Consider the following 9,620-nt stretch of genomic DNA (forward strand, 5'->3'; position numbering starts at 1 on the left):
GAATCCAAAGCAGGGGAAAGGTGCCCCTAAACCACAGAACAAAGGACAAAGCCAAGGCGGGACAGCCCAAGACAACCAGCCAAAGCTGCAAGCAAAGAGCAACGCCGCGAAGCCGAGAAAGGACACTGGAAAATGGTGCGAGTTCCATAAGAGCTCCACTCACAACACAAGTGAGTGTCGGGCCAAGCAGTCACTGGTGGCTGAGCTAAAGGTTTCAGAATCAGATGCATGTTCCGACTCTGAGTCAGAACCCGATAAGGGGTATGAAAAAGGGAAGCAGATCATTGATGCGGATCCCAGCGCCACTGTTGCTACCGCAAAGATCCAGAAAAATGAACCCGAAGATCCAGAGGAGGAGGAGCGTCTCTTCCACTCCCAGATGTGGGTAAAGGGCTCCCCGATACAGTTCATTGTTGATAGCGGGAGTCAAAAGAACCTCATTTCGGCAGAGGTCGTGAAGCGGTTGGGCTTACCGACCACAGCACATCCACAACCATACACCATTGGGTGGCTTCACCAAGGGCGAGATCTTCGCGTGAGCCAGCAGTGTCGCCTTCCATACAACATCAAGCCCTTCACGGATGAGGTATTGTGTGACATTGCTCCCCTTGAAGTTTGTGATGTATTACTAGGACAACCATACTTGTGGAAGCGACATGCTGTGTATGAATCAAGGCCCCGTGCTGTTATTATTACATTGGGAAATAAGTTGTTCAGGATACCAGAGGTAGCACCACCTGCCGCCATCTCTTTGATTACTGCAAAACAATGCAGTAAGATCATTTCCAAAACCAGGAAATTTGTTTTCCTGATGATACGCCCTCAAGGGAAGAAGAAGACAGTGGCCGCGGCCTCCAAACGGGGTCCCTCTGCACGGCAGCTACAGATGGACAAGATTGTGGAGGAGTACGAAGACATCTTCACCTCCCCGGCAGGGGTTCCTCTGCACTGTCAAGTCAAGCACTCCATCGATCTGACCCCAGGTGCGCCGCTACCCAATGGACCAATTTATCGGCGCTCCGTTCTGGAGAACAATGAAATCAAGAGGCAGATTCAGGAGCTCCTGCAGAAAGGTCACATCCGTCCGAGTTCTTCGCCCTGTGGGAGCCCGATAGTGTTGGTACAGAAGAAGGATGGGACGTGGAGACTCTGTATTGACTATCGGGCGCTGAACAAGATCACTGTCCGTAATAGGTACCCGATCCCGCGGATTGATGACCTCCTAGACCAACTAAAGGGGGCGAAATATTTCAGCAAGATCGATCTGAAGTCAGGATATCACCAGGTACCAATTGAACCCTCAGATGTGTGGAAGACTGCCTTCAAATCCAAGGAGGGCCTCTTCGAATGGTTGGTCATGCCTTTCGGATTGACGAATGCTCCTGCAACCTTTATGAGGCTAATGGATGACATCTTGCGGCCATTCACCAACTCCTTTGTAGTAGTATACTTGGATGACATTCTGATCTTCAGCCAGAGTTGGGAAGAGCACCTCCACCACATCCGACAGGTTCTCCAAACACTGCGGCAACACAAGCTATGTGCCAATTTGGAGAAATGCACTTTTGGCATGACCGAGGTTCAGTATCTGGGATACATCATTGATGAACAGGGGGTGCATGTCGATCCAGCCAAGGTCCAAGTCATTCGGGATTGGCCCTCTCCAACCACTCTAACAGAGCTCCGCAGCTTTCTAGGTCTTGCCAACTTCTACCGCAGGTTTGTGTTGGGATTTTCTCATATTTCTTGGCCCTTGAGTCAAGTCACCAAGGGCGGGGCGAAAGCAAAATTCTTTTGGTCTGAATCTCAACAGAAGGCATTCAGGGAGTTGAAGGATCGCCTCTGCACGGCACCAGTGCTCGCGTTACCAGATTTACAACAACCATTTGAGGTCGAGACAGATGCCTCTGACTATGCTATTGGGGCAGTCCTTACTCAACATGGACATCCAGTGGCATATCACAGTGAAACACTTTCAGACACAGTCCGGAAGTACCCCACTTATGATAAAGAGATGTATTCCATTGTACAGGCCTGCCGACAATGGAAGCATTACATTTTGGGGAAGGAAACGGTCATCCACACAGACCACCGACCTCTGCAGTTCATACAGACCCAAGGGAAATTGCAGAATGATCGCCATCAGAAGTGGTCTACATACCTGCAACAGTTTCACTTGAATATCAAGTATAAAAAGGGCAGCACCAATAATGTTGCAGATTGCCTCAGTCGACCACCGATCATGGCGCTAACCACCGTGCTCAACTCTTGCGGGCACGAGACTTCTGATTGGCCACTTCTCTACAAAAGCGACCCAGAATTCGGCCACACATACCAGACACTCTTGGAGGGTCGGCAGGTTGCAGATTTTCACCTCCAGGATGCCCTATTATGCCACCTCGGTCACCTTTGTGTTCCTTCAAGCGAGCGTGCCAAGATGATTTGGGAAGCACACTACAGTCGGGCTGCTGGGCATTTCGGGGTCGAGAAAACAGTGGCAGTACTGCAAAACTATTTCTATTGGCCGAATCTTCGACAGGATGTTGGGAAGTACATCCGATCATGTACTGCCTGTGCCATTGCCAAACCGACCATTAAGAAGCAAGGCCTCTATACCCCGTTGCCTACCCCTAGTCGACCTTGGGAATCCATCTCCATGGATTACATGTCAGGCCTTCCTTCCACTAAGCATGGAAATGACTGTGTTTTTGTGGTCGTCGACAGGTTCTCAAAGATGGCCATTATGATGGCCTGCAAGAAGAATATCACAGCAGAAGCCACTGCTAAACTCTTCTTTGAACGAGTGTGGGTGCACTTTGGGATCCCACAGTCTATCATCTCAGATCGGGACAGTCGGTTTCTCAGCACCTTTTGGTCCAGTCTCTGGTCAATGCTGGACACCAAACTCACGAAGTCCACAGCCTTCCATCCTCAAACTGATGGCCAGACAGAGGTTGTCAATAGGATGATTGTGCACATTCTGCGCATGTATAACTCAAAGCATCCACGCACATGGGACGAGAGCCTCCCCTACGTTCAGCACAGCTACAACCGAGCTCTTCACAGCTCCACTGGCCATAGCCCTTTTCAGGTGGGTTTGGGATTCCAGCCACTATGCCCCATTGATGTGGCCATGCCACTTGCAGCTACTCACATGAATTCAGCTCATGTCCAGTCCGAAACAGATAAGGCCACCAGCTTCATTGAGCGCATCCAACATATTCGCCAGCAGGTCCATGACATTCTTGAGAAATCAAATGCCAAGTACAAGCAGCGACATGATCAACATCGGGTGCCACACAAGTTTCAGGTGGGCGACAAAGTCTGGTTGCATTTGCAAAAGGAACGCCTTACTGGAGCCTATCGGAAATTGAGACCACTCCGATATGGTCCTTACACCATTACTAAGGCTATGGGAGACAATGCATTTGAGCTCAGCATTCCCCCATTCCTTGGCCTGCACCCAGTATTTAATGTGGACCGCCTTCGGCCATACTTTCCACCATTGCTAGACACATCCGACATTGCAGAACAGCTCAAACCCACAGAATTAAATCCAGATTGCATGGAACAAGCTGCAACTGATCGGATCATGGACACACAGATCAAGAACACTCGCCAACAGAATATCCAACTGTATCGAGTTGTCAAAGCAGGCCAACTCCTTCAGCAGGGCAAGTGGCTCACCAGGGAACAAGTTCAGCAGAAGTTTCCTCATCTCATGGAGGAGCTCAACGCAATGGGGACCATTGCTTCCTAAGGGGGGAGGAATGATCCAGGTGGATATTGGTGGCCACCTGCCAAGTCCACCTGGACCCCCACCATTGTCTTTCTCAGCATTTTCAGTTTCCTTAATTGTAGCACAACTTACTATTTTTAGCAGTTTTTCGGGTCCTGAACTTCCGGAGCCGTTTTGAGGCCCTAAACGACGTTTTTTGGAAATCCACCGCCAGCGATTTTTTTGATAAAAATAGTCTTTTCCGTCGTAGTCCTCGGATAGATCTTTCTAACGAGCTATCATGCACGTCAAACGAAGATAGTATGCCAATTCGCGACCCCGGGAAGTTGATGTACCAACTTACCCGAAAACGGGGCCCACAATTTGGCGTTTCATCTTCTAGGGTTAGGTTTTGGAATGTGAAGGGTTTTCCATTGTTTCTCAACAATAAATAGGCCTCGAGCCTCATTGTAACACAGTTCAAAACAATTCAGAGGCATGTAGCCATCACATCTCTTCTCAGAGATAAGCTACCATCGCCCTAGCTAGTTTATTGCCACTTCTGTTTGTAAGCATAATTCAGTATTTTCCATTAATGAAATGAAGTATTATTTCCGCTGCATCTTTGTGTATATGGTTATCTCTGTAATTTGTTGCGTTCCTGTTTAAATCTGGATCAAAGCATTACATCCTGGGGAATGAAATGGTAATCCACATAGACCACCAGCCTCTACAGTTCATACAAACACAAGGGAAGTTGCAGAACGATTGCCATCAGAAATGCTCCACCTATCTGTATCAGTTCCATTTGAACATTAAGTATAAGAATGACAACACCAATAATGTCGTTGATTACCTCAGCCGACCACCGTTCATGGAGCTAATCACTATGCTCGACTCTTGTGAGCACGAGACATCGAGGTGGCCGCATCTTTACAAGAGTGATCCAAAATTCAGCAGCATATACCAGACACTCCTGGAAGGGAAGCAAGTTCCAAATTTTCACCTTCAGGATGCACTCTTATGCCACTTGGGACACATCGTTGTTCCTTCAAGTGAGCGTGCCAAGATGATTTGGGAGGCGCACTACAGTGGGGTTGTTGGACATTTCGGAGTAGAGAAAATAGTGGTGGTATTGCAGAAGCATTTTTATTGGCCGAAACTTCGTCAAGATGTTCGGAAGTACATTAGATCTTGCACCGCCTGCACCATTTCCAAACGAACCATCAAGAAGAAAGGTCTGTATACTCCTCTACCTACTCCTCTACCTACTCTTAGTCAGCCTTGGGAATCTGTCTCCATGGATTATATGTCAGGCCTTCCTTCTACTAAGCACGAAAACAATTGTGTTTTCGTGGTCATCGATAGATTCTCTAAGATGGTTGTCATGGCGGTTTGTAAGAAGAGTATCACAATATAGGCCACTACTAAGCTCTTCTTTGAGCGAGTGTGGGTACACTTTGGGATCCCATAGTCCATTATCTCAAATCGAGACATCAGATTCCTAAGTGCATTTTGGTAAAGTCTCTGGTTGATGCTAGATACCAAACTTACTAAGTCCACGACTTTCCATCCCCAAACTGATGGCCAAACAAAGGTTTTCAACAGGATGATCGTACACATTCTGCGCATGTACAACTCGAAGCATTCACGCACATGGGATGAAAGTCTCCCCTATGTCCAACACAACTACAACAGAGCTCTCCACAGTTCAACAGGCCACAACCCCTTTCAGGTAAGGCTGGGATTTCAGCCATTATGCCCCATTGATGTGGCCATACCATTTGCAGCCACTCAGGTAGATTCAGCTCACGTGCAATCCAAAGATGAAAGGGCTAATAGCTTCATTGAGTGCATTCAACACATCCGCCAACAGGTCCATGATATATTGGATAGAGATAATGCTAAGTACAAGCAACGCCATGATCAGCATCGAGTGCCGCACAAGTTCCAGGTGGGCGACAAAGTTTGGCTACATTTGCTGAAGGAGCGCCTTGCTAGACCCCACCGCAAGCTTCACCCGCTCCGATATGGGCCATACACAATCACCAAGGTCATCGGTGATAATTTATTCGAGCTCAACATCCCACCATTCCTTTGTATGCACCCAGTGTTCAATGTATATTGCCTTTGGCCATATTGTCCACCATTGTTGGACACATCTCACATTACAAAACAACTCACACTGACAGAGCTCAACCCGGATTGCATGGAACAAGCCACAACTGATCAGATCATGGACACACAGATCAAGAACACTTGGCAATAGAGGATACAATTATATCGAGTTTTCAAAGCAAGCCAACTCCTTCACCAAGGAAAATGGCTTACCAGGGACCAAATTCAGCAAAAGTTTCCTCATCTCATGGAGGAACTCAACGCAATGGGGACCATTGATACCTAAGGGGGGAGGACCGATCCAGGTGGATATTGGTGGCTACCTGCCTATTCCACTTGGACCCTCGCCATTTTTTCTTTTAGTTTTTTTAGTTTCCTTAATTGTAGCACAACTTACTATTTTTGGTAGTTTTTCGGGTCCTGAACGTCCGAAGTCGTTTTGAGGCCCTAAACAAGGTTTTTTTGGAAAAATTGCTCAGCGATTGCTAAATCAATCGCATCGGTCGTTGTATCCCTGAGAGAGATATTTCCAATGAGGTATCATACGTGTCAAACAGAGATAATATGACCAAGTTACGACCCGGGGAAGCTGGCTGCCCAACTAACCCTAATGGGGCCTATAAACTCTTGGTGTTACATCTCCTTGGGTTAGGGTTTTGGTTGTTTAGGGTTTTCTCTTATCGTTCAATAGTAAAAAGGCCCTTGAGCCTCATTGTAACTCAGTTTAGAGGTATGTAGTCGCCACATCTCTTCTTAGAGATAAGCTAACATCGCCCGAGCTATCTTATTTCTATTTTGTTTTTAAGCATAGTTCAATAGTTTTCTATTAATGAAATGAAGTGTTTTACTTTTGCATCTCTGTGTTTATGATTATATCTTTAATTTGTTGCGTTCCTGTTTAAGTTTGGATCGTCAAAGGGGGGCACTTTCACTTCACCAACCCTATTCTTGATTATGGCTAGTCTCCTCTCACGTAAGGGGGGTCTTCTTGGGATAAGGTTACTAGGGATTGGTAGTTCCAAGATTTTGGCTCAAAATTTCCTGAGGGTCAATATAAAGGCTCATATCAACCAATAGAGTCTCAAATAGGTCCTAGAACACATAGAATCAAGGAATTACCACATGGTATTAGAGAAGAAACCCTATCAAAATAGTTTTAAAGATTGTAAAAATAATGGGTGATGGAGGATGGAAAATCGTTGTCTTATATCGTCACCATATGTGTGTGTGTGTGGAGTCAAGGAATCAAATAATTCTAGCATTTCCTTGGAGTGATAACTAGATCTAACAAGCCAGGGAAAATAGACTAACCTAACCTAGAGTTTGAGATCTAGGGCCTCAAATTTTCTGGTTGATAAGGAAAAAAAGAAAAAAAACAATTCATATTCCTCAAATACTTGGAAGAAGGGTTTAGCTCAACAAAGGAAAATGAAGAAAATACCAAATAAACTTACTTTACCATGCATCATCTACATCCATGAAAATGTATCACATCATATTACAATTCTAGCAAAGAAAAGTAACTCAACTTATCCATCCATAACCAAATTATAGGAGAAAAATAACAGAAATTTTAGACTTCCTATGGGATTTCTCCCCTAAATCCAACATGCCAAAATAAGAGTAAGGGAACTGTTGGGTGTGGAGCTTGATTATATTTTGTATTCAAAGGTATCGTCGCATTGGACCCCAGTTCGTAATGGGGCGACAACGCCGCCCATAAAATATTCGTTGCAGGGGGGGCGGCTGCAACCTTTGGGAGCCGGGCAGCATCCCCGAAGCTAAGAATAGATGTAAAATTGCCTTGTAAAATGTTGTAATTTTGTAGTCAATCTAGGCCGTTCATTAGGTGGAGATCTGACAGTAGAAGTTATGTTTAATTTAGGGTTTTTTGCCCTAGAAGGCAACCCCTCGCTATATATGAGGGAATTGTATTGCATCTATGTATATCTGTATTCTGAGTGAGGAAGAGAGAGGAGATTGAGAGCGAAGAGGGAATTACAACGGATCTGTTGTAGGTTGTATCTCTTCAGTTTGCTGGATAATATAAAAGGAAGGACTGGTTGTTTCTCCATGGACGTAGCCCAAACTGGGTGAACCACGTATATCTATGTCTCTCTTGTTTTATGTGTTTTCTGTGTTTATATTTCTGCAATATTTTATGTGTTCCATTGCTCTATAATATATAATTCTCTAACAGGAACATCTATTTATAGAGGAGGTGCTTAACTTTTCTCGCATTAAAATATTATTTTTATAAATTAAAATCCCATATTCTAGCCTATGCAAGGGTGAAACACCTTCTCGACAATTAAATAATCTAAATTACACCATTTAAGGGGGATTCATGCCACGTGTATAGCAATGAAGGTGAATTAGCCCTCACAAAGTGTTCTTTCCACAAGTAAAAAGGATCGGTATGGCATCCATCCTCCAAAAGCCTTTCAAAACTACTTTTTATCCACCAAATCAACCAATAAGCATCCCAATCTCTTTCAAAGCTGGACACATGGCTTCCCATGTTGAGTGTGCAACCCCACAAACATTTAATAAGGAGTTGGATTAGCTATTATTAAATTATCACTGATATTCGAGTTTCTTGGATAGGTTGGTCTCATTAACATTTCATGCATGCAATTTGTTATGGGTTCGCCAAATAATATAAAATCTTTCCAATATATATATATATATATATGTGTGTGTGTGTGTGTGTGTGTGTGCCTTCATTATGTATTCCTTAAATATCACTTCAGCGTACTTTGTTCTTCAAGGCATAAATCTGCACCCATATTTTAGGATTCCCTCTTCAGACTTGTGCACATTTCACAATGCTCAGACCACGATGTTGAAGGTCAATGCTTATGGCTAGATTTTTCTCCACAGATGCTGAAATATATAGGATCCTACTACAGTGACACCAACTTTGTCCAATTGTAGAGAACAATTATCAAACTATCTCAAGTTGCATTGCCTTGGTGGATCTAACAAAAGTAACTCTAGCTCATCCTACACTGATATACCTTTGTCTCAATAGCAACGCCCTTGTAGAAATTGCTTGGAATGTTGCAAGCTTAATGTCACCTTTGAGTTACTAGTCATTTGTAAATTACTTCTAGCTACAAATTTGAAATATTTTCAACAAGGTAAAAAGAAAAAAAGAAAATGTTGCTAACATCTCCTATGTTTATAGCTCAACAATCATACAACAACCTAATAGGTTTATTTTCCAATCGGGTTTGGACAAGAAAGTTCATATATGCTACGACTTTTCCATGGATAAACATCATCTGATCAACTCTCACTGATATTTCTCCAAATCATATGTACAATAAGTGCGAGGTCAAAATTATAGAAATCCCACTTTATTGTCTTAATGATCATATAATCCCATACCTCTTTCACCATGAAAATGTATGGCATCATCCATATATCTTAGTGATTTAGTTTTCCCATCTGTAATGATAAAACCATGTCATGTTTATGTTGCTACTTTCATGATAATTGTTCAATCTTTGCATAGATGCTCTTTCAATTGACACCTTATTATGACATGCATTGCTTCAACCTTCCATGCATTACCTATTATATGTTACATGCACATTTATGGACTCAAATAAACATCTTCATCTATCTCCACCTTTGCAACATTTCCAAATTCTGATGGGCCTCGATATAACATAAAAAATTGGAAATACTATACCCTACTAAAAAGTGTCTCTGGAGAAAGTTGGCTTGATTCACCGCCATGTCGTTCTAACTATTCAACAACTTTTTTTTTAAGATG

Source organism: Pinus tabuliformis, chromosome 6 (genome assembly GCF_031772625.1).
Source record: "Pinus tabuliformis cultivar Carrire ecotype Pingquan chromosome 6, CPIR1, whole genome shotgun sequence".
NCBI classification, from domain to species: Eukaryota; Viridiplantae; Streptophyta; class Pinopsida; order Pinales; family Pinaceae; genus Pinus; species Pinus tabuliformis.